The 26,802-nt window shown below is 43.8% G+C and overlaps 1 protein-coding gene across 3 annotated transcripts in view; it reads right to left on the bottom strand.

The window, feature by feature from the left end:
* Nucleotides 1-26,802, bottom strand: part of LOC132207693 (utrophin-like) — a 425,643-nt gene that overhangs the window by 33,719 nt on the left and 365,122 nt on the right. Inside the window, exon 11 of one of the 3 annotated variants that reach the window (XM_059643602.1) lies at nt 24,801-24,866. The exons of the other annotated variants lie outside the window; for them this stretch is intronic. The gene's annotated coding sequence lies outside the window, so the exon portion shown is untranslated. The remainder of the gene's footprint in view (nt 1-24,800; nt 24,867-26,802) is intronic. 3 annotated transcript variants of the gene reach the window in all.

The raw sequence follows: 26,802 nt of genomic DNA, 5'->3' as shown, positions 1-26,802 counted from the left end.
CTACTTGGACTTCAGCAAGGCTTTTGTCAATGTCCCACATGGGAGACTAATAGTGAATAGCCCAAGGGATCTGACGAAATTTGGCTACTCGGATCCAGAATTGGTCGAATGTCAAAGCACAGAGGTTGATGATTGCTTGGTGTTTTGGTGATTGGAATTCTGTGTTCAGCGCAGGGATCAATGTTGGACTTATTGCTGTTTGTGTTATTTATAAACGATTTAGATATCTACATAGCAAGGCGGATCAGTTAGTTTGCAGATGGTGCAAAAATTGGTGGAGTAGTCATTCATGAGGAGGTTAGCTTTAGATTACAGGAGAATATAGATAGGCTAATCAGCAGCAAATGGAATTCAATCTGGATACACGTGAGAGAATGCACTTCAGCAGGACAAATAAGGAATAGGAATATATGATGAAAGGTGGAAGCACTGAGGATCCCAGGGATTTTGATATACATGTACACCAGTCCCTTAAGGTATCAGGTCGGGTAGATAAAGTAATGAAGAAGGCATAAGGGACACTTACCTTTACTAACTAAGGCATTGAGTTTAAGAGTAGGGTGGTTATGCTGGAACTATGCAAAACATTGTTTAGGACACAGCTAGCGTAATGGGCACAGGTAATGAGAGGCATAGATAGAGTCGATAGCCAGAGACTATTTCCCAGGGCAGAAATGGCTAGCACGAGGGGTCATAGTTTTAAGCTGGTTGGTGGAAAGTATAGAGGGGATGTCAGAGGCAGGTTCTTTACGCAGAGAGTTGTGAGAGCATGGAATGCGTTGCCAGCAGCAGTTGTGGAAGCAAGGTCATTGGGGTCATTTAAGAGACTGCTGGACATGCATATGGTCACAGAAATTTGAGGGTGCATCCATGAGGATCAATGGTCGGCACAACATTGTGGGCTGAAGGGCCTGTTCTGTGCTGTACTGTTCTATGTTCTATGTTCTAGGTCTGGAATCCACGGTGAAGGGTTGGTGGGGATGTCACTGCACTGGAGAAGGTGCAGGGGAGATTTATCAGGTGCTGTCCAAGGTGAAGAGTTTTTGAAATGAAGGAAGAATGAACAGTCTAAAGTTGTTTTCCATACAACAGAACAGATGAAGGGAGAATATGATTGAAATGTATAAAATTATGAGAGGCATAAACAGAAAGAAACTTTTCGCTTTGGTGCAGGGATCAATGACTGGTCACGTAGATTTAAGGTAAGGGGCAAGAGATTCAGAAGGGATGAGAGGAAAAATGTTTTTACCAAGAGGGTGTAGGAATCTGGAACTCACTGCCAGTAAGGGTGGCTGAGGCAGAAACCCTCGTAAGATTTACGAAATAAAAGGGGATACTTGCTATGCCAAGGCATACAAGGCAAATGGTACAAATGCCGTAAAATGGAATTAGAATAGTTAGGTGGCTGTTTTTCACAGGCACAGTGCCAAAGGTTCCTTTCCTGAGCTAGAGGCCTCTATGAGACAATAACCAATTCATAAGCATAATAGGTAGTTCATAATATCAATAACTTTGGTTAAAGATATTGGCTGAGAAATTCAAATTCGATTGCCTAACATGACCATTTCTGGGAAATAGCTCAGAATGACTCCCAAAGTGAGCAGTGAATAAAGAAAAGGATTTAATCTAATTACCATTAGATACTGTTTCAACAAATCTCCTGTGCTGTGTTAAAAACCTGCCTGCCCTGCCCAAAATCCAGAAGCCTGCCTGCCTGGGTCGACCCATTGTCTCAGCCTGTTCCTGCCCCACCGAACTCATCTACACCTATCTGGACTCCATTTTCTCCCCCTTGGTCCAGGAACTCCCCACCTACGTCCGTGACACCACCCACGCCCTCCACCTCCTCCAGAACTTCCAATCCCCTGGCCCCCAACACCTCATTTTCACCATGGACGTCCAGTCCTACACACCTGTATTCCGCATGCAGATGGCCTCAAAACCCTCCACTTCTTCCTGTCCCGCAGGCCTGACCAGTCCCCCTCCACCGACAGCCTCATCCGCCTAGCCAAACTCGTCCCCACCCTCAACAACTTCTCTTTCGATTCCTCCGACTTCGTACAGACAAAGGAGGTGGCCATGGGTACCCGCATGGGCTCAAGCTATGCCTGCCTCTTTGTAGGTGACATGGAACAGTCCCTCGTCCGCACCTACACAGGCCCCAAACCCCACCTCTTCCTCTGTTACATTGATGATTGTATCGGCGCCGCCACTTGCTCCCCAGAGCAGCTCGAACAGTTCATCCACTTCACCAACACCTTCCACCCCAACCTCAAGTTCACCTGGGCCATCTCCAACACATCCCTCACCTTGCTGGACCTCTCAGTCTCCATCTCAGGTAACCAGCTAGAAACTGATGTCCATTTCAAGCCCACCGACTCCCACAGCTCCCTAGAATACACCTCCTCCCACCCACCCTCCTGCAAAAATTCTATCCCCTATTCCCAATTCCTCCACCTCTGCCGCATCTGCTCCCAGGATGAGGCATTCCACTCCCGCACACCCCAGATGTGCACGTTCTTCAAGGACCGCAACGTTCCCCCCGCAGTTGTCGAGAACGCCCTTGACCGCGTCGCCTGCATTTCCTGCAACACGTCCCTCACACCCCGCCCCCGCCACAAGAGGATCCCCCTCGTTCTCACACACCACCCCACCAACCTCCGGATACAACGCAGCATCCTCCGACACTTCCGCCATCTACAATCCGACCCCACCACCCAAGACATTTTTCCATCCCCACCCTGGTCTGCCTTCTGGAGAGACCACTCTCTCCGTGACTCCCTTGTCCGCTCCACAGTCCCTCCAACCCCACCACACCCGGCACCTTCCCCTGCAACCGCACGAAGTGCTACACTTGCCCCCATACCTCCTCCCTCACCCCCATCCCAGGCCCCAAGATGACCTTCCATATTTAGCAGATGTTCACCTGCACATCTGCCGATGTGGTATACTGTATCCATTGTACCCGGTGTGGCTTCCTCTACATTGGGGAACCAAGCGGAGGCTTGGGGACCGCTTTGCAGAACACCTCCGCTCGGTTCGCAATAAACAACTGCACCTCCCATTCGCAAACCATTTCCACTCCCCCTCCCATTCTTTAGATGACATGTCCATCATGGGCCTCCTGCAGTGCCACAATGATGCCACCTGAAGGTTGCAGGAACAGCAACTCATATTCCGCTTGGGAACCCTGCTGCCCAATGGTATCAATGTGGACTTCGCAAGCTTCAAAATCTCCCCTTCTCCCAATGCATCCCAAAACCAGCCCAGTTCTTCCCCTCTCCACAGTGCATCCCAAAACCAGCCCAACTTGTCTCCGCTTCCCTAACCCGTTCTTCCTCTCACCCATCCCTTCCTCCCACATCAAGCAGCACCTCCATTTCCGACCTACTCCCTCATCCCGCCTTCTCGACCTCTCCGTCTTCTCTGAACTGACCTACCCCCTCCCTACCTCCCCACCTATACTCTCCTCTCCACCTATCATCTTTTCTCTCCATCTTCAGTCCGCCTCCCCCTCTCTCCCTATTTATTTCAGAACCCTCACCCCATCCCCCTCTCTGATGAAGGGTCTGGGCCCGAAACGTCAGCTTTTGTGCTCCTGAGATGCTGCTTGGCCTGCTCTGCTCATCCAGCTTCACACTTTGTTATCTTGAATTATCCATGTAATGGATTATAAAGTAATTTGAATGAAAGATAGAGCATAACCCAGGAATATGGGTATAAATTACATAGTTGAGATTATGTTACGAATACTGAGATTTATAAAGCTTTCCCTGGACAAAGAATTCACTGAGCGTGTTGGTCACAAATCTGTAAATATTTTTAAGCCACTCAACTCAGAATCACACTGTGTGCTGAACTAAATCTTTTCACATTTTTGACACACGCAATGCAATTCATCAAAAGATATTGCTTTCAGCAGAAACACACATGGCTGTAAAAATTGCTCAGCTCTTCATAAAAGTCAGTCAACTCACTATATCTCCTTGAACATAATGAAAACTTGACTGAAATCATCTGTATTACACAAGAGCTAATTAGAAGCCGAACTCTGGCAGCTCCTGTTCATATGACAGCACCACACAATTAATAAAACAGCTCCACAAAGTGTTCACTGTCAAAAGACCGAGATTAGTACTGAATGGCCCGGGTAACTGGAGGTCGAGTCCAGAATTTTAACTCATTGTACGAGTCAAGGTTGCGCTTGGTTATATAAATTAATGTTATGATTGGAACAGCGTAGTTTCTCTAACTGTGTGTGACTGAAATTAATCAGAGCTAACATTTCAGGTCCAGTGACTGTTCCTCAGAACTGGGCCCGAAACTGGGCAATAACCGGCTCATTGTTGCTCATTTTGGGATCCATCAGGGCCAACGTAGCTTCTAACTTTCATACAATTTTGGTCCAAACACAGACAAAAGAATGGTTTTCCAAGGCTGACAGAAAAGTAACTCACCTTGACATCAAGAAGCCTTCCGAAAACTGAAGTCCATGGGAATCAGGTGGGAAATGGTCTTGAAGATATAGACAGCAAAAGGCAGGATGGTTGTGGTTGCTGGAGATCAATCAGCTCAGTACCAGGTCATCGCTGCAAAGTTCCTCAGTCTGACCAGCTTCAGCTGCTTTATCAATGAACGTAACTCCTTCACAAAGTCAGAAGTGGGTATAGGCACTGATTACTGCAGCCCATGTCCATATGCAGCAAGGCCTGGGCAAAGTTCAGGCTAGGGCTGACAAGTGGTAAGAATTATGCATTACAAAAAAATGTCAGGCAATGACAATCTCCAGTAAGGGAGAATCTAAATCTCTTTACTTGACAAAAACTTGACAAAGTTGCTAGAAAAGATCAACAGGCCTGACAGCATCTGTGAAGAGAAATTGGAATTAACATCTCAGGTCCGGTGACCCTTCCTGAGATATATATTCGAAAGTGCTGAATTTAGAGGCCAACAGAGACAAAGCAAGGTAGCTCTTTCAGGAGCCAGTACAGACAGGCTGGGACAAATGGCCACCTTCTATACTGTCAAATTCTATGATTCCTCAGTTCAGAAATATTAGAATTTGATTGTGATGCAGGATAATGGAGGCGAAGTTGATCACCAAAAAAAAATTGCTGGTGGCAATTTCATTTGCAGTTCTGAAAGATAAATACTTGCAATTCCAAGAAATAAATCACAGAAGACACGGACTTACCTACTACAATGGAATATGTCAACGTGACAACTGATAAATGTAACAGCTCTTCTCCCTCCCAGCAATTTACACCTTTTTGATGATTTCTGTAATAATCAGCAGTTTCTACATAACTTGCTCAAAGACTCCAAAATAATACTTGCTTTAATCTAAATTCTACAAGCTAGTATTTGGAGCAAAAAAATACAAATATTTATAAACAATACTGTCACGTGCTGTCGGTAGCTGCGCACTGTTAAAGGTCAGGCCATTAGGTAATTTCGTTACCATATAAACTCGCTCCTGATTTTATAGATAACACAATCTCTTCAAGGCAAGCCTGACCAAATATTATTAAATGGTCCTGCTAATATTGCAGCTTCATGATTGTTTATTTTGAAGATTACTGAACTGATACAATGGGTCAGAATAAATTTCTACTCAGGCAATTGTAAAAATTCACTTTTTCACAGGAACTGAGAATATCTTGGCAATAGGGAGAATAACATGTTCATTCTAATTTTCTCTTTCTCAGGCTCCTGGGCCTGTTTCTTTCTATTTCAGGCAATATGCAATTGGAGGGAATTCATTAAGGGATTGGTTCACGATCTCAACACCAAATGGCATCAAAGGGTGGCATTTAGAACAAGAATACAGGTAGTGTTTTGTGTTTTGCAACGATGTTGCCAATAGGATTTTAACAGAAGAGCATGCTTGGATGCCATCACAAAATATACATACATAGTTCTTACTTTAAGCAAACAATTTATACCTGAAGCTGTTTCCAAAGTTCTCACCTTCTGCTTCATATTATCGAGTTGGCAGGAATCCTAGAACTAATGAGGCACTTCAACCTGGGGACAGCTATATTGTCAATTGACACCAGAGTCATAGAATCATACAGCAACGGAGTAGAACTGTACCTGCATCTACCAATTCCTCTGGCAGTTCATTCCACAAGCGAACTACCCTCTGTGTAAAAAAGTTGCCCTTCAGGTCACGTTTAAATCTTTCTCCATTTATTTTAAAAATGTGTGCTCTAGTTTTGAACTCCCCTACCCTAGAGAAAAGACCTTTGCTATTCATCTTATCGGTACCCCTCATGATTTTATAAACCTGTATAATGTCACCCATCAACCTCCTAAAGCTCTAGTGACAAAGGTCACAGCCTATCCAGCGTATCATTACAGCTCAAATTCTCCAGTCCCAACAACATCCTGCTATGTTTCCCGAACCCTCTCCAATTTAATCACATCCTTCCTATAGCAAGGCAATCGGAACAATACTCAAAAAGTGACCACCTACCAACTCCGAGAACTCAATGGTCTGATCAATGAAGGCAAGCGTGTTAAATGCCTTCTTAACCACCTCGTCCAACTTGCAAAGGATTATGTAACATCAATCCTTTGGTCTCTCAGTTTTACAACTCCATCCACAGTTCTATTAACTGCAAAAGTCCTGCCCTTATTTGGTTTACCAAAATGCAATACCTCGCATTTATCCAAATTAAACTCCATCTGTCACCCCTCAGCCCAATGGCCAATTGTTCAAGATCCCACTATAATTTTAGACACCTCCTAAATGCTCATCCAAACTGATCATTTAATTTCAGCAACATTCAAAAAATTATGAAAGAATATTGTCATCTATCAAGTTGCCTTTTTAACAAAGTTGTGAAGTGAGGGCCTTGAGAGTAGTTGGAGGTTTGGAAGGTGCCAAGGATTTTTGGTGAATTTCTGCTGTGCATCTTTTAGACAATGCATGCTGCTGCTACTGAGCATCAATGGTTGGAGAAAGTGGGTGTTTGTGGATGTGATGCCAATCAAATGGACTTTTTTGTCCTGGATGGCATCAAGCTTCTTGAGTGTTGTTTGAGCTGCATCCATCCAGACAAGTGGGAAGCATCCCATCACACTCCTGACTTGTGCCGTGTACAAGGTGGACAGGCTTTCATAAGTTAGGTGGCGAGTTACTTGCCGCAGTATTCCTAGCCTCTGACCTGCTCTTGTAGCCACTATGTTTACGTGGCGAGTTCAGCTGCATTTCCAGTCAATGGTAACCCTAAGGATGGTGAGACAGGGGGATTCCATGACACCACTGAATGTCATGGGCTGGAGATTCGGTTGTCTCTTATTGGAGATGGTCACGGCCTGGGGTTTGTGTGGTATGAATGTTACTTGTAGCTTCTCCGGCCAAGCCATTTGTACATTTGGGATGTTAGATTCTTAGCTCGGGAGAACGGTTGTTTCATGTTTGAAATGTATACTCAGCAGTAGACGAATCTGTAGCTACCTTTGCTTCCTTGATAAATTGTTGTTTTCCAATTTGCTTTTTCCACTAGGCACTGTCTTCCAACATGATGAGAGACAACGGGAGAGAAAGCGTTCCAGCTCTTGTCATGAATGAATCTTTTTTCTCTTTTTCTGCTCTCTTCTCAATAACAGCTGTTGAAATATAGTTTAGTGGGAATTTCAGAGTTAAGCTGCACTATCTTTCCAAGCTGGCTGACTGGCAGTTGAGCTCTCCATTCAGAATGTGTAAAAGTACCAGATATGTGTGAACTACAACAGGAAACGTGAGTTTCTTGATGCTGATTCAGTTGCCTGTTTCAATGACTACAGATGAAATCATGATTTAAATGCAGATTAATTTATTCATTCATTCCACATAGGTTGCCCGAAGCTTGCTGCAGTCCATAGTCAGAAGACAACAGCCATCATTTTAGGTCCATGCTTTTGTCGTTTTGAAAGAAACTTCAGTCCATGCAAGTTTCCGCTATAACAATCAGATAATGGAAATTGAAACAAAATAGTCCATACTTAGACCTATCTGACAAGTTTCCAACTCTAGATCCACACAGCTCCACGGGTCGGGAATTCCACAGGATATCAACTCACAATTTTAGTCATACATGTGGTTTCTGACAATCTGGAGACTGCAAGTTTCTTTGCATTAATTCAGCTCACAGGGCTCATTAGTTCCTCCTCAACCATTTCCCTCAAAGTCACAATGCACACTTGAAACACTTTAAAAGAGGCAGCAATAAATGTTATTTTTTTCTACATCTTTTTGCACTGTCATTCACACTTTCAGTACTGCAGCACTTCTTCCATTTGACAGTTTGTCATTACAAAGTTACTAAGGCTCTCACCCTGACTTTCAACTGACTAAAAGTTAAGACGCCTGAGAAAAGTAATACAGTGAAGTGCTTATTGCAATTATGCTAATGCAGCTCATTAAAATTATTTCTTCCAAATATGATCTGCAACAAATTGTAAGGATGAGACTCGAGGCTGGGTGTAGATGAATGCTTTTGATAGACTGCTTCAATCTTGTCACTATTATAACTCAATCTCACTATTATAACCAGAGATAATGGGAACTGCAGATGCTGGAGAATCCAAGATAACAAAGTGTGAGGCTGGATGAACACAGCAGGCCCAGCAGCGTCTCAGGAGCACAAAAGCTGATGTTTCAGGCCGAGACCCTTCATCAGAGAGAGGGACGGGGAGAGGGTTCTGAAATGAATAGGGACAGAGGCGGAGGCGGAGGCGGACCGAAGATGGATAGAGGAGAAGATAGGTGGAGAGGAGAGTAGAGGTGGGGCAGGTAGAGAGGGCATAGGTCAGTCCGGGGAGGACGGACAGATCATGGAGACGGGATGAGGTCGGTAGGTGGGAAATGGAGGAGTGGCTTGAGGTGGGAGGAGGGGATAGATGGGAGGAAGAACAGGTTAGGGAGGCGGGGACGAGCTAGGCTGGTTTTGAGATGCAGTGGGGGGAGGGGACGAACTGGGCTGGTTTTGGGATGCAGTGGGAGGACGGGAGATTAGAAGCTTGTGAAATCCACATTGATACCATTGGGCTGCAGGGTTCCCAAGCGGAATATGAGTTGCTGTTCCTGCAACCTTCGGGTGGCATCATTGTGGCACTGCAGGAGGCCCATGAGGGACATGTCATCTCAAGAATGGGAGGGGGAGTTAAAATGGTTCGCGACTGGGAGGTGCAGTTGTTTACTGAAAACCGAGCAGAGTGTTCTGCAAAGCGGTCCCCAAGCCTCCGCTTGGTTTCCCCAATTTAGAGGAAGCCACACCGTGTACAGTGGATACAGTGTACAAATTGGCAGATGTGCAGGTGAATATCTGCTTAATATGGAAAGTCATCTTGGGGCCTGGGACAGGGGTGAGGGAGGAGGTGTGGGGGCAAGTGTACCATTTCCAGCGGTTGCAGGGTAAGTTGCCGGGTGTGGTGGGGTTGAAGGGGAGAGTGTGGAGTGGACAAGGGAGTCTCGGAGAGAATGGTCTCTCCGGAAAGCAGACAGGGGTGGGGATGGAAAAATGTCTTGGGTGGTGGGGTTGGTTTGTAGATGGCGGAAGTGTCGGAGGATGATGCGTTGTATCCGAGGCTGGTGGGGTGGTATGTGAAGACGAGGGGGATTCTTTTAGGGCGGTGGTTGCAGGGGCGGGGTGTGAGGGATGTATTGTGGGAAATGCGGGAGACACGGTCAAGGGCGTTCTGGACCACTGCGGGAGGGAAGTTGCAGTCCTCGAAGAATGCGGACATCTTGGATGTGCGGGAGTGGAATGCCTTATCCTGGGAGCGATGTGGCGGAGGCGGAGGAATTGGGAATAGGGGATGGAATTTTTGCAGGAGGGTGGGTGGGAGGAGGTGTGTTCTCGGTAGCTGTGGGGGTCGGTGGGCTTGAAATGGACATCAGTTTCTTGCTGGTTGCCTGAGATGGAGACTGAGAGGTCCAGGAAGGAGAGGGATGTGTTGGAGATGGCCCAGGTGAACTTGAGGTTGGGGCGGAAGGTGTTGGTGAAGTGGATGAACTGTTCGAGCTCCTCTGGGGAGCAAGAGGCGGCGCCGATACAGTCATCCATGTAACAGAGGGCCTGTGCAGGTGCGCAAGAGGGATGTTCCATGTCACCTACAAAGAGGCAGGCATAGCTTTGGCCCATGCAGGTACCCATGGCCACCCCCTTTGTCTGTACGAAGTGGGAGGAATCGAAGGAGAAGTTGTTGAGGGTGAGGACGAGTTTAGCTAGGCGGAAGAGGGTGTCAGTGGAGGGGGACTGGTCGGGCCTGTGGGACAGGAACAAGCGGAGGGCCTTGAGGCCATCTGCATGAGGAATGCAGGTGTATAAGGACTGGACGTCCATGGCGACATCCACTATTATAACATTGTTATAAACAACATGGATACAAAGTTCCAAAGCTCTTGTCTTGACTAAATCAAGCTTTGTACAGCTTCATTTACTGTTCAGGTTTCATACACAATTCCTCTAAATCCTTTCACCATCTATATATCGTAATATATATCGTGGCAAATAATTAGTCGCGTGTTATGAAAGTAAAGAGTCAAAATTCATAGTCTCCATGTGCAAGACTCCACAACACAAATAACCCACAATTCTACAATCTGTGAAATATCAGTTGGAATGCAAGCTGATTAAAAAAGCTCAAAGGCAACAGAAATGAGAATTAATGCTATTGGTGAAACTCCAAAGGTTAACATATCACACTGCATGCATCTTTGTATACATGGGAAGGTAATAAATGAGATTTGATTTGACATATTACCGTCACATGTAGACAGACACAGTGAAAAGTATTGTTTTACATGCTAACCAAACTGGGCTGATACGGCATCAGGAAAGCCAGTGCCAGACATGAGACTGCTGAGTGAGAGGCTTTATTTCAGGGGATAACGTTTGGTGTAGGAACCAGAGGAATGGACCTGCACGAGTAACGGACATGGTCAATGTGAGGTCAGGTCGAATGACATATAACGATCAAGTAGATGCAACAGCCCTGAACGAGAATGTCACCAAGACCATACGAATGCTGCAAACTCGCAAACAGTGCAGGGGCACAACGTGCCCAGCTCCTCGACAGCCTTTCCAATAGTTCGAGAACATGTGTGTTCGACTTCTCCGTCAAGCATCGAAGATACCTCGGAATCGGAGATGGTCACTGCCTTGACGCCTTTTCCACTTGCAGAATAAAACTGATTTCTCGCGAGATACTCTCGGCGCAAGAGGCAGGCTACTGCACATTACACTCTGCCCGTATCCGAGGCAGGATTAGAGGAACCTGACCCGATGCTAGAACATCCAGAAACCACAAAAGAAAAAGAACCAGCCTGTGTCCTTGAACTCAGAAGGGGAGGAATATATTGAATGTAACGAGGTCAGCCAGATGGACAGCACAGAGTGAGTTTCCTGAATGGGGCTTAATCTAGTCCAGTCAGGAAGCCCTGGCTGATTGATAAGAACTGGAGTGTCAGGGCTCTCCATTTGTAAATAAAAGGTGACTTGGTGACAGGATACCAGCTCTGTGGAGTTATTTCAGGTCCCTCTTAAAAACAAAATTTTTGATCCCTTCCACTGAGACAAATTAAAAATTCTGAGTGAAAACCAAGAGGACTGCGGATGCTGTAAATCAGAAACAAAAGCAGAAGTTGCTGGAAAAGCTCAGCAGGCCTGGCAGCATATGTGAAGGAAAATCAGAGTTACCATTTCAGTGACCTTTCCTTAGTTCTGAACAAGTACATTTGTCAAATGAATGCTGCAAACTCGCAAACAGTGTGGAAGCATGACATGCCCAGCTCCTCGACAGCCTTTCTGATAATTTTGAGCATCTTGCTAAATCTCCTCTACACTCTCTCTAAAGCTTCCACATTTCTCCTATAATGAGGCGACAAAAGCTGAACATAAAAATACAAGTGTGGAGTAACCAGAGTTTCAGAGAGCTGCAGCATAACCTAATGGCTCTTAAAATCAATTCTCCTGTCAATGAAAGCCAACACACCATATGTCTTCTTAAAAACCCTCTCACCTTGGGTAGCAACTTGGTGGGAGCTTTGGATATGGACCCCAAGATCCCTCTGTTCCTCCATACTTCCATTAACCCTGTAATCTACATTCAATTTGAACTTACAAAATAAATCACTTCACACTTTTCTGGTTTGAATTCCATCTGCCAGTTCTTTGCCCAGCTCTGCATCTTGTTGCAACCTACAACAGCCCTCCACACTATCCACAACTCCAACAACCCTTGTGTCATTGGCAAACTTACTGACCCACCCTCCCACTTCCTCTTCCAAATCGTTTATAAAGATTACAATCAGCAGGCGTCCCAGAACAGATTCGTGCAGAACACCACGAGTCACCGAGCTCCAAGCTGAATACTTTCCATCTACTACCAACCTGTCTTCTATCGGGCAGCCAGCTATGTATCCAGACAGGCAAATTTCCCTGAATCTCATGCCTCCTTACTTTCTGAATGAGCCTACCATGTTGAAGCTTATCAAATGTCTTGCTAAACTCCATAGACATCACATCCATGGTCTACCTTCATCGATGTATTTTGTCACATCCTCAAAGAATTCGCTTGTGAGGCCTGACTTACCCCTCTGAAAGCCATGCTATTTCTAATCAAACTGTGCTTTTCCAAATAATCATAAATACAATACTATTCATATTGGGATGTACCCACATCACATGGGCTGCAGTGACTTACTCTCACCTTCTCAAAGGCAATTAGAAATGGACAATGGGCACACTCCATGAATGATTTAAAGGAAAAAAAAACTCCAACATGTCTGTCATTTTTGTTCCACTGACACAGTCATCCTCTTCTTTCCACCCTCTACCCAGTTAGAAATTTTAGGTTGAAGCTCCAAACCAGGACTTGAGCACAAAATGATGGCAATGTTGAGGGAATGCTGCAATGCTGATGTACCTACTCTTGGCATTCTTTCTGAAGCCTGAATTCAATGCAAGTCTGCAATAAAAAAGTTAGCCAGAACGTGTCCATTAAACCATTCTCAATTGCCATTTGGTTCACTAATGCCCGATACAGAAGGAAACCTGGCCTAGGATACATGTGATTCCAGTCTTCGCATTCATAAAATCACAGAATCATATGGTACAGAACAAACCCTTCAGTCTAGGCCAGGCATCATAGTTTACGCTTAACTGCCTTCTAAGCAATTTGGCATGAGCAATAAACAGTCACCTAGCCAGCAACACAAGGCCCATTTAGAAAAAGTACTGATAATATTGGCTTCCAAGAGTTACTGACATCCACACCATCAAGAAGCTGAAATAACATAAATAGTGATGCAAAAATTGACTCAGCGGCACCTAACTAAGCTCCCTGACAATGAGCAGAGACTCAGAATCTCCAAGCTGGTAACCTCAATGTCATTACTGATCAAAGCAAAGGATGCAGAGGTACATGCTGTTAATCTTAGTTGTGTGTCACTGGTCAAGTTCAAAAAGGGGGCCACAATGATGATTAAGAGCGTCTAAGTTGGCGGTTGGTTGGCTGACTGTCATAAGCCAAGCTCATTATGTGCTGAAGATACAGAATGACTTGATTTAAAATAAATTAATTTTTAAAAATTGTTTTTCCTCATTATAAGTATAGAATAGTTTTAATAGCCCTGAAGGGAACATTATAAAGATTGACTTTAGGCTTTATGTTTGTTTTGCTCCTGTCCTACAGGGGTTATGCGTGTAATTTTCATCAAAAACTGCTGCTCTAGGCCGACCCAGATTGAAATTCTAGCAGGTTGATAGTGGCTTGACCACTCGACCATAAATATAGCATAAAGACCCATTCATTCCTTGGCAGTTTTATTAACTGCAATACTGTTTGTTATTAGAAAGGCTGTCAAAACTCATCCGAAAGAATCATTCAAAGGAAACAGCTGAGAATACAATACTGCAAAGATAATTTTCTCTTCAAGTTGTCAAATCATTTTATTTTTAAGGGTAACTGGTGGACAACTATCGTGGACGAAGAAGAGACACAAAATGCTACAGGTGGGGGTGGAGTAGTGATATCATCAGACTATTAATCCAGACCCACAAGCTAATGTCATTTGGACTTGGCTTCAAATCTCACTATGACAGATGATACAGCATATTTTCTCTCTCCTACTGTCCCCTTAACTCCTCAATACCTTGTACCTAAACATTTGAAATTAATTCCCTTTATACAATTACAGGAATAAAAATAATTTACATTATAGATATTCAAATATCAAACTTCTAATTAGATATATGTCACAACCAACTCATACCTGACCTGACCAGAATTACAAAACTTTCAATCAATGTTTAAAACAAAACCAGTACGATGACAATAGATCAGAGCTTCAAAATACAAACAGGCCTCTTTTCACTTCTCATTTCAAAATTACTTTATTTTGAAAGAAAAATAGGACTGCTACAGAAAGTATAAACTGCAAATCTCACTGAAAAAATTCTACAAGAAGCCAATGTAATGCTGTACCTGTAAAGAATCAGGGAAATTTCAAAAAGGGACAGACCTCCTAAAAAGACAGACCGAGCGGCTGACTGCATCTCTCTCAGCAGACAGCCACCTTTTTCAGGCATATCTATGTTACCCTCCAGAAATGTATGAAAGAGAGCTTAAAAATTGAATGCAACAATAAGCCTGTCACTGTCAGCAGAAAATGTCCTCGTGTCTGGCCCAGAGTGCTGAGGGACACAGCTTTGATAATAGCGATTTTTAACAGCCCTATCCTACCAGAAAAAAACATAGAATCACCCCTTCTTCCTCCACATGCTGTCAGAGAGTTCAAAAGTAATCACCACAAAGGAATTTTGATCACAAAATCAATATCAAAACTGTCAGCTCAACTATCAAGGTCAACGCGACTGGCCACATCCAATCACAGCTGCTACATCTTTGTACTTGCTCTTCACAAATAATTCAGAGGCTCATCTGCATTTTGCTTTTACTTTTATCAGTTGCACTCATCGCTTACTTTTGTACCTGTGTGTTGTGTTACTACTTCTTCTTGTATCTGGAGTCATACAGTTGCACGGCACTGAAACACACTTTGGTCCAACTTGGGTCATGCCTCCGGATATCCAAAATTAATCCAGTCCCACTTGCCAGCACTTGGTCCATATCCCTCTAAACCCTTCCCGTTCATGCACCCATCCAGATGCCTTTTAAATGCAATTGTACAAGCCACGACCACTTCGTCTGGAAGTTCATTCCACACACACACCATCCTCTGATTGGAAAGGTTGCCCCCCTTAGGTCCCTTTTAAATCTTTCCCTTCTCACCCTAAACCTGTACCCTCAAGTTTTGGACTCCCTACCCAGGGAATAAAGACCTTGGCTATTCACTCTATCCTTACCCTTCACGATTTTATAAATCTCGATAAAATCATGCCTCAACCTCCGACACTGCAAGGAAATTAGTCCCGCCTATTCAGTTGTTCTGTATTGCTCAAACCCTGCAACCCTGGTAACATCTTGGTAAAGCATTTCTGTACCCTTGTAAGTTCAACAACATCCTTCCTATAGCAGGGAGATCAGAATTGCACACTGTATTCCAAAAGTGGCCGAACCAATGTTCTGTACAGCCACAACGTGACATCCCAATTCCTATACTCAATACACTGACCGATAAAGGCAGGTGCACAAAACACCTTCTTCACTACCCTGTCTACCTGTGACTCCAACTTCTAGGAACTATGAACCTGCACGCCAAGGTCTCTTTGTTCAGTAATACTCCCCAGTAATTTGATAAACTGCTCTTTATGTTAATTCAAGAAAGCCTGATTAAATTACCTCCACTTAAAACTTATATTCATTTGGCAAAAACCAAAGAGCTGCAGATGCTGAAAATCAGAAACAAAACCAGGAATTGCTGGCAAAACTCAGCAGGTCTGGCAGCATCTGTGGAGGGAAAGCAGAGTTAACACTCTGAACAAGGGTCACCAACCTGAAACATTAAGCCTGTTAGCGATCCACAGATGCTGCTAGACCTGCTGAGTTTTCCCAGCAATTTCTGATTCACGTTCATTTGGATTTGGGAGAAAGGTTTCCAAGGAAGAGATTCTTTCTGAATTAACCTTGGTGCAACCAACGGAGAGAACAGCTGAATAAACAAGGGGAATTGGTTTATCGTTCCTGACTTGGGAAATTAATGATTTGGCGAATCCCTGTCTGCAGCTGCAACAAATTAGGGAATGTCATTCAGAGGCTGTTGTAAAACTTATCACTTCTAAAGAGACGCATCATGCAATCGTCATGAACATTCTATTTAGGCAAAGTGCTTTTAAATTTATTTATAACATCATTTAGATCCCAGCTCCTGGGAAAATATATCCAACACCCAGAAATCCTCTGAACACTGAAGGAAGAATTAGGAAACAACTCTTTTCTCTGCCATGTAACCAAACAACAAATTTCATCATGAAAATCTTCCGCACTGCACTGATTTGCAACAAAAATGTATATTCTTCATGCACTATTTTTACTTCCACAAGACCATAAGACATCGGAGTGAAAGTGAGGCCATTGGGCCCACCGAGTCCACTCTGCCATTTAAGTCATGGCTGATGGGCATTTCAACTTCACTTCCCTGCACTCTCCCCGTAGCCCTTGATTCCTTATGAGATCAAGAATTTATCCATCTCTGGCTTGAAGGCATCTAATATCCCGGCCTCCACTGCACTCCGTGGCAATGCATTCCACAAGCCCACCACTCTCTGGCTGAAGAAATGTCATCTCATTTCCGTTTTAATTTTACCCCCTCTAATTTTAAGGCTGTGCCCACGGGTCCTACTCTCCCCTAACGGAAACAACTTCCCAGCGTCCACTCTTTCTAAGCCATACATTACCTTGTAAGTTTCTATTGGATCTCCCCTCAACCTTCTAAACTCTAATGAATACAATCCCAGGATCCTCAGCCATTAAACCTACCATTCCAGGGATCATCCGTGTGAATCTCCACTGGACACGCTCCAGGGTCAGTATGTCCTTCCTGAGGTGTGGGGCCCAAAATTGGACACAATATTCTAAGTGGGGCCTAACTGGAGCTTTATAAATTCTCAGAAGCACATCACTGCTTTTATATTCCAACCCTCTTGAGATGAACGACAACATCTTTCTTAATCACAGATTCTACCTGCAAGTTAACTTTTAGAGAATCCTGGACCAACACTCCCAGATCCCTTTGTACTTCGGCTTTATGAATTTTCTCACCGTTTAGAAAATAGTCCTATGCCTGTATTCTTTTTTCCAAAGTGCAAGACCTCGCATTTGCTCACGTTGAATTTCATCAGCCATTTCCTGGATCACTCTCCTAAACTGTCGAAATCTTTCTGCAGCCTCCCTGCCTGTCCACCTATCTTCGTATCATCGGCAAACTTCGCCAGAATGCCCCCAGCCCCTTCATCCAGATCATTAATACATAAGGTGAACAGATGTGGCCCCAACACTGTACCCTGCGGGACACCACTTGTCACCAGTTGCCATTCCGAAAAACAGCCTTTTATCCCAACTCTCTGCCTTCTGTCAGACAGCCAATCCCCAATCCAAGCCAGTAGCTCACCTCGAACACCATGGGCCCTCACCTCGCTCAGCGGCCTCCCGTGAAACACCTTATCAAAGGCCTTTTGGAAGTCTAGATAGATAACATCCACTGGGATTCCCTGGTCTAACATACTTGTTACCTCTTCAAAGAATTCTCACAGTTTGTCAGGCATGGCCCCCACTTCCTAAATCCATGCTGACTTGTTCTAATCTGACCCTGCACTTCCAGGAATTTAGAAATCTCGTCCTTAACAATGAATTCCATAATTTTACCAACTACTGAGGTTAGGCTAATTGGCCTGTAATTTTCCATCTTTTGCCTTGATCCTTTCTTAAACAAGGGGGTTACAACAGCAATTTTCCAATCATCTGGGACTTTCCCTGACTCCAGTGACTTTTGAAAGATCACATCCAAAGCCTCTGCTGTTTCCTCAGCCACGTCCCTCAGAACTCTAGGATGTAGCCCATCGGGGCCAGGAGATTTAGCAATTTTTAGACCCTTTAGGTTTTCTAGCACTTTCTCTTTTGAAATGCCTACCATACTCAACTTTGCCCCCTGACTCTCCCTAATTGTTGGCATACTACTCATGTCTTCCACTGTGAAGACTGACGCAAAGTACTTATTGAGTTCTTCAGCTATTCCCTTACCTCCCATTACTAGCCTTCCAGCATCAATTTGGAGTGGCCCACTGTCTACTTTTGCCTCTCGGTTGTTTCTGATGTCTTGAAAGAAACCTTTACTATCATTTCTAATATTACTAGCTAGTCGACCTTCATATTTGATCCTCTCCTTCCTTGTTGCTCTCTTTGTTATCCTCTGTTTGTTTTTGTAGCCTTCCCAATCTTCTGATTTCCCAGTGCTCTTGGCCACTTTATAGGCTGTCTCTTTTTCTTTGATACATTTCCTGGCTTCCTCTGTCAACCATGGCTGTCTAATCCCACCCCGGATAATCTTTCTTTTCTTTCTTTTCTTTGGGATGAACCTCTGTGCTATGTCCTCAATTACACCCAGAAACTCCTGCCATTGTTGGTCTACTGTCTTCCCCGCTAGGCTCTCCTTCCAGTCGATTTTTGTCAATTCCTCTCTCGTGCCCCTGTAATTACCTTTATTTAACTGTAACACCATTACATCTGATTTTGCCTTCTCTCTTTCAAACTGCAGATTAAACTCTACCATATTATGATCGCTGCCTCCTAAGTGTTCCCTTACTTTCAGATCTTTTATAAAGTCTGGCTCATTACATAACACTAAGTCCAGAATAGCCTGTTCCCTTGTGGGCTCCATCACAAGTTGTTCCAAAAAATCATTCTGCAATCATTCCATGAATTCCCTTTCTTTGGATCTATCGGCAACATTATTCGTCCAGTGCACCTGCATGTTGACGTCCCCCATGATCACTGTGACCTTGCCTTTCTGACATGCCCTATCTATTTCCAGGTGCATCTTGTGCCCCTGGTCCTGATCACTGTTGGGAGGTCTGTACATAACTCCCATTATACTTTTTTTTAGCCATTGTGGTACCTCAACTCCACCCACATAGACTCCACACCTTCTGACGCTATGCCATTCAGTGCCGTAGATTTAATTTCATTCTTGACTAACAAGGTAACCCCTTCCCCTCTGCCCACCTCCCTGTCTTTTCGATAAGTTGTGAATCCTTGGATGTTGAACTGCCAGTCCTGAACTCCCTGCAACCATGTCTCTAAGATGCCTACCACATCAGAATCATTCAAGAGGATTTGTGCTGTTAATTCATCTACTTTGTTGTGAATACCAACAGCATTTAGATAAAGTGCCTTCATGCTAACTTTCTTATCATTATTAGAGATATTGGAAATCGTAAGATGTCTTAAGCTATCTTTTCTTCTTGCTTTTGCAGAATTCAATAGGTTCCGCTCTGTACTGGGAAAAGAGTTAGTGAAGTGGGAACACATTAAATTATTGAAAAATTCAGCAAGTCTGGCAGCATCTGTGGAGTGAAAGCAAAGTTAACATTTTGGGTCCAGTGACCATTCTTCAGAATTTAGGAACACATGAAACTAACAAAGTGGATATGACCTTTTATTGCATTATTTCTTTGATTCAATTCTATTTACCTGGGTTTGCTAACTCTTCTACTCTTTCCTTATGCTGCAGCTCAGGTAACCTGTGTTACTCTATTGTGGCATTTACCGTGCTGCTAGACATTAATTTATAGGTATCTGCTAGAGAAGAAAGCTGTTTCCTTGTTGATATCAAGATCAACATCAAAACACCAAAAACACAAAACTCAAGAATGGGAAAGTTTTGACAAAATGACTGTCACTAGAAGAAATGTGACCTCACCAATGCGAAGCACAGCATAGCTCAACTGGAATGCAGAGGTCAATGCAAGTTACTGTCAACACTCTGCAAAATGACACCTTATTTCTAAATCTATTTTTCTGTTCAGGTTTCTTGAGTTCTTCAGAAGCTTTCCCCACTTCAAATGAACTAAATCTTGTAGAATTATGCTCCATAACTGCTCGTTAAAGACCATCACCATCAGAAACATGTCTTTGCCTCTTCCAGGGATGCCTAACCTGAAGAAGTTACCCCCCTCCCTCCGGACCAACCTCAGGGAATCTCTCTCCCACTGCAACTCTCTTGTCCCACCTATACTCTCCTCTCCACCTATCTTCTCCTCTATTTATCTTCGGTCTGCCTCCCCATCTCTCCCTATTTATTTCAGAACCCTCTCCCCATCCCCCTCTCTGATGAAGGGTCGAGGTCTGAAACGTCAGCTTTTGTGCTCCTGAGATGCTGCTTGGCCTGCTGTGTTCATCCAGCTCCACACTTTGTTACAGTGACAAAGCATTTAGTTTTAAGGAATATTGCATGTGAGCTGCAAGGCTGTTTAGTTATCATTAAAGCTGTGAGTGGACAGAACAAACTCAACTCAGGTTTTATGAAAAGACAATATGATATCAACTCCAGAATATTCAACTTAGTGATCAACTAAGCTTTTATCACTTCTGTCAGCATCAATCTACATTCAAACGCATTTGCTAACACTAAGTTCAACCTCATATTTACTACTGGCCTTCAGACACGACAAAACACACAGCAATACTTTATACTTTTGCTATCCAATAACTACGTTCAAAGTATTTCTCCTAACGGTTTTCAATGTCACTTTGAAAATAGACTAAAATTTTTAAACGCGGCACAATGATAATTTACCATGTCACAAAATATAAATATGCTTCCAATGCTTTTAAACTGGATTCAAACCACACACATAAATGGCTTTAAATTACATTTTGCTGCCAAGGTGAATTAATTTTCTCTGAAAAGAAACAATGACATTTTAAAACCTATACTAACATAATCTACTCATTAATTTGAATATTTAATCATTGCTTGATATGATACAGAACCAGTCAGTATTCTCCTGTATTCTACGACACACACCTCTCCCAAAATATGCACAGACTTATTATCAAACTGCAGCCAGTCAGTTTGTTGCCTTGCGCTTAAGGGCAATATTGCAAAAGAGGGAGTCCTTTTAGATCGAATCTTAACATATATAATGGAAGTTACATTTTCAGTTTGGATTTGGCTTCAGAAAAAGGCAAAACTGTAGTCTACAGACAGCCAATAGCTTTCATTGAAAACTAAACAAAAGTGAACGCTTCACTAAAATTAAATGACTACTTACTTGGTTAGAATATCAATCTACTTTAAAAACAACACTAAATTTAATAGTTGAAATTAATCTAGTTATAACGCTCAATTCATGAAACCAGAATCTAATTCACGCCGTGTGATGGTGCTCCTGAGATGCTGCTTGGCCTGCTGTGTTCATCCAGCTCCACACTTTGTTATCCTGTAATTCACGCCAGCCTGGAGAATCGCTTTACACATTTTAAACTTTAAAACATGGCAAAACTATCAGGAAATGACCATCCTGCCTGTATTAGTCAGCATCGACCCATTACCAGTTTAACTGTCAGCAAGTCCAGACATCACCAGCTGAAAAGCCGCATACCAAATAAACTAAGCATCTATAATCTATAGTGATAATGGGAACTGCAGATGCTGGGGAATCCAAGATAATAAAATGTGACAAAAGCTCTCTGATGAAGGGTCTAGGCCTGAAACATCAGCTTTTGTGCTCCTGAGATGCTGCTGGGCCTGCTGTGTTCATCCAGCCTCACATTTTATTATCTATAATCTACATATCTCTGGGTACAGCAGAATAGAGAAAATGTGTGCTTAATTCAGTATTGCAAGATTGGGTACAAAGAGATCTCCACAACAGACCACACATAATTTTATCCATTGTTATATCTAGTCATTCGAAATAGCAGTGGCTGACAAGAACTCCAAATAGCTCTTTCAGCACCAGCTTTGAACAAATTATATAAAGATGCGACAGCCTCTGATAGGCTCACCTTACGCAGTTTCTGATAAGGTGGAGAGGAAATTGCCATCATTTTCAAACGCTGCAAAAACATTCCAACTTTCTGCAGAGATGTTCTCACTACAGCCATCATTGTGAGTTTGCCTGTCATATAAAAGCATCTTAAAATTTGCATTATAACTAAAGAGCAAAAATCATTTCCTTGTCGTCAATGGACTTGATTTGTTACATTTGAGCATGCTCACTCTGCATCTTCCACAGAAGCCTGAAGAAGCTGGAAACTTAATGTGCTCAGGGTGAGGTGAAAGGTTGCCACAGAATGGAATTAGCCAGTCACATCCAGTGCATCTGCCAAACGCCACCAAAAAATAAAGACTTACTTACTGCAGCAGCACAACCTTGTGAAACAGATTGTGTGTGTGTGAGAGAGAGAGAGAGAGAGAGGCAGGAGAAAGACATGGGGGAAAAATACAGACAGATATACACACACAAGACACAAAAACTTCATGCTTTGGGACCCAACTCAAGCTCTAAAAATAATCCAGTGTCAATTATTATTTCCTGGGTAGAAAAGGGCAGCAAATAGAAAGAGACAGAAAAGAACTATCCCCGATCAGGGATAGCATGGGGAACTTGTGCGTGGAGTCTGAGCGGATAGGGGAAGCCCTAAATGAGTTTTTTGCTTTGGTTTTCACAAAGGAAAGGGACCTTGTTGTGAATGAGAACTTTGAGGAGCAGGAAAACAGGCTTGAACAGATCAAGATTGAGGAAGTTGATGTGCTGGAAATTTTGGCAAACATTAAGATTGCTAAGTCCCCAGGGGCAGACCAGATGTATCCGAGGTTGCTCCGGCAAGTGAGAAAGGAGGTTGCTAAGCCGCTGACGAAGATCTTTGCTTCCTCATTCTCCACGGGAGACATACTGCAAGATTAGAGGGAGGCAAATGTTGTTCCTCTTTTCAAGAAAGGGAATAGGGAAATCCCTGGCAACTACAGACCAATCAGTCTTAAGTCTGTGGTCAGCAAGGTTTAGGAAAGAATTCTGAGGGATAGGATTGCTGACTATTTGGAAAAGCATAGCGTGATTAAAGGGAGTCAGCATGGCTTTGTGAGGGGCAGATCATGCCTTACAAATCTTATTGAGTTCTTTGAGGAAGTCACGAGGCAGGTTGACGAGGGTCGAGCAGTGGATGTGGTGTACATGGACTCCAGCAAGTCATTTGATAAGGTTCCCCACGGCAGGCTCATTCATAAAGTCAGGAGGTATGGGATACAGGGTGATTTGGCTGTCTGGATTCAGAATTGGTTGGCTGACAGGAGGCAGAATGGTTGTAGATGGTAAATATTCTGCCTGGAGGTCAGTGCTGAGTGGCATCCCACAGGGCACTGTTCTTGGGCCTCTGCTCTTTGTAGTTTTTATAAATGACTTGGATGAGGAGGTTGAGGCGTGGGTTAGTATGTTTGCTGATGACACAAAGGTTGGAGGTGTCGTTGATAGTATCGAGGGCTATTGCAGGCTTCAGCGAGACATTGACAGAATGCAGAGCTGGGCTGAGAAATGGCAGATGGAGTTCAACCCGGATAAATGCGAATTGATGCATTTTGGAAGGTTGAACTTAAATGCTGAATATAGGATTAAAGGCAGGATTCTCGGCAGTGTGGAAGAACAGCAGATCTTGGTGTTCAAGTGCGTAGCTCCTCTTAAAGTTGCCACCCAGGTGGATAAGGTTGTTAAGAAAGCATATGGTGTTTTGGCTTTCATTAACAGGGAGATCGAGTTTAAGAGCCGCGGGGTTATGCTGCAGCTCTACAAAACCCTGGTGAGACCACACTTGGAACATTGTGTCCAGTTCTGGTTGCCCGATTATAGGAAAGATGTGGAGGCTTTGGAGAGGGTGCAAAGGAGTTTTACCAGTATGCTGCCTGTACTGGAGGGCTTGTCTTAAGAGGAGAGGTTGACTGAGCTCGGACTTTTCTCTCTGGAGAGAAGGAGGAAGAGAGGTGACCTGATCGAGGTGTACAAGGTAATGAGAGGCATGGATAGAGTCGATAGCCAGAGACCTTTCCCCAGGGCAGGATTGACTGCCATGAGGGGTCATAGTTTTAAGGTGTGAGAAGGAAGGTATAGAGGAGACGTCAGAGGGAGGTTCTTCACCCAGAGAGTTGTGAGTGCATGGAATATTAATCTACAGTTCTGGATTACTAGTCCAGTGACACCAGCCTCTCCATCCACTCACTGTATGTAAAGACTACCACCGTGACTGTGCAATGTGTGTTCTGTGCACGGTGAAGAATTCAGGTAAACTTTTCTGACATCAATATTCTGGTAATGTCATGTTAAAAAGCTGGAGGGAATGAAATACACAAATTCGAACTTCATTACACATAGCACTTGATCAAATCCCGGGTTAAATTAAAATGGAAAACAAAGGGTCAGAGCTAGACAACGGTGAATTTTATTTTTAATCACCAATGTCCAAGAACTAAGTGATTTCTCATTTGGCCAAAACACAGAATCTCTGCAGTGTGGAAGCAGGCCCACTCAGTCCACATGGACGCTCCCAAGAGCATCCCACCCAGAACTTTCCCTACCCTATCCCTGTAACCCTGCATTTCCCATGGCTAACCCACCTAACCTGCAAATCCTTGGACTATGGGAGGAAACTGCAGCACCTGGAGGAAACCCATACAGACATGAGGAGAATGTGAAAACTCCACACAAACAATTGCTAAAGGGTGGAAGTGAACCCAAGTCCCTGGCACTATCAGGCAACAGTGCTAACCACTGAGCCATCCCGGCATGAACCAGTTTAATCAGTTGGCACTGTATCGAAACAAATTAGAATTTCAATGAGGCAAAGCATTTTTTAACCTGTTGGCATAACGTTGTATTCTTGAATGCGTGTCATCCTGAGTCAGTTGTGGAGAATGTGTAGAGCTGCAAATAAAATAATATTTGATTGATCTTTGCATATCTTTAACCAAAATATTGGCAATGATACTTTATTATTTTCCTGGGTTTAACAAATATAATTAATAAACTAGCGAAGTGGCATCAGTAAAATCCACTACAGAAGTACAAGTTCAGGAGGAACTTTGCTGGAACTAACTCGCCATCTCATTGTCATCGCAAACCACCATTATTGAAGTGTTGAGGCATTTTCTTTTTATCTAGTGGGGTATATGGAAAAAATTTGCAGCATGTTCGGTGGGTACGACACTTCGTCACGTCAGCTGTAACACTGCTCCTCAGGAAGAAATGCTGGGATTTTTCTTGTGGTCATCAGATGGAATTTGGATAAACAAAAATTTATTAGACAGTGGCTCAGTGGTTAGCACTGCGGCCTCACGGCACCAGGGACCCAGGTTCGATTCCAGCCTCGGGCGACTGTCTGTGTGGAGTTTGCACGTTCTCCCCGTGTCTGCGTGGGTTTCCTCCGGGTGCTCCGGTTTCCTCCCACAGTCCAAAGATGTGCAGGTTAAGTGGATTGGCCATGCTGAATTGCCCGTAGTGTTCAGGGATGTGTGGGTTATTGGGGGATGGGTCTGGGTGGGATGCTTCAAGAGGCAGTGCGGATTTGTTGGGCTGAAGGGCCTGTTTCCACACTGTATGGAATCTAATCTAGTAACCTCTGGAGCAGATTCAATTTGATCCTGGACATTCTGGTCCTGAATCAGCAGCATGACGAGTGTGCCACAAGATCTTCAAATACTGCATGCTGTTAGTACAGCAAATATTGAAGCAGTTGATTTGGATCAATTGATTAATGAATTGACTGGGCAGACAGAAAGGGGAGGAACAGGTGGGACTCATGCACAGAAGGGTAAGATGGGCCCTCTTATGGCAGAGCGGTAGTGTCCCTGTCCCTGGTCCAAAAGGCCCAGGTTCAAGTCCCACCTGCACCAGAGGTATGCAATAACATGTCTGGACAGGTTGATGAGGGAAAAATGGTTAAATTTTTTAAAAATGAGTTGTCAAGAAACACCATCCATAAAGAAATATTTCTTGACTTAAAATCCAAATGACGGGCATCATTAGTTTAGTAATTCAGAAGAGCAATGATTCACTTTTAAAATAGAGTCCGATTTTAGAACATAGAACATAGAACATAGAACAGTACAGCACAGAACAGGCCCTTCAGCCCACAATGTTGTGCCGACCATTGATCCTCATGTATGCACCCTCAAATTTCTGTGACCATATACATGTCCAGCAGTCTCTTAAATGACCCCAATGACCTTGCTTCCACAACTGCTGCCGGCAACGCATTCCATGCTCTCACAACTCTCTGCGTAAAGAACCTGCCTCTGACATCCCCTCTATACTTTCCACCAACCAGCTTAAAACTATGACCCCTCGTGCTAGCCATTTCTGCCCTGGGAAATAGTCTCTGGCTATCAACTCTATCTATGCCTCTCATTATCTTGTATACCTCAATTAGGTCCCCTCTCCTCCTCCTTTTCTCCAATGAAAAGAGACCGAGCTCAGTCAACCTCTCTTCATAAGATAAGCCCTCCAGTCCAGGCAGCATCCTGGTAAACCTCCTCTGAACCCTCTCCAAAGCATCCACATCTTTCCTATAATAGGGCGCCCAGAACTGGACGCAGTATTCCAAGTGCGGTCTAACCAAAGTTTTATAGAGCTGCAACAAGATCTCACGACTCTTAAACTCAATCCCCCTGTTAATGAAAGCCAAAACACCATATGCTTTCTTAACAACCCTGTCCACTTGGGTGGCCATTTTAAGGGATCTATGTATCTGCACACCAAGATCCCTCTGTTCCTCCACGCTGCCAAGAATCCTATCCTTAATCCTGTACTCAGCTTTCAAATTCGACCTTCCAAAATGCATCACCTCGCATTTATCCAGGTT

This window comes from Stegostoma tigrinum, unplaced genomic scaffold (assembly GCF_030684315.1).
Source record: "Stegostoma tigrinum isolate sSteTig4 unplaced genomic scaffold, sSteTig4.hap1 scaffold_124, whole genome shotgun sequence".
NCBI lineage: Eukaryota > Metazoa > Chordata > Chondrichthyes > Orectolobiformes > Stegostomatidae > Stegostoma > Stegostoma tigrinum.
The sequence above is the reverse complement of the archived record's forward strand: the minus strand, read 5'-3'. Positions and strand labels throughout refer to the sequence as shown.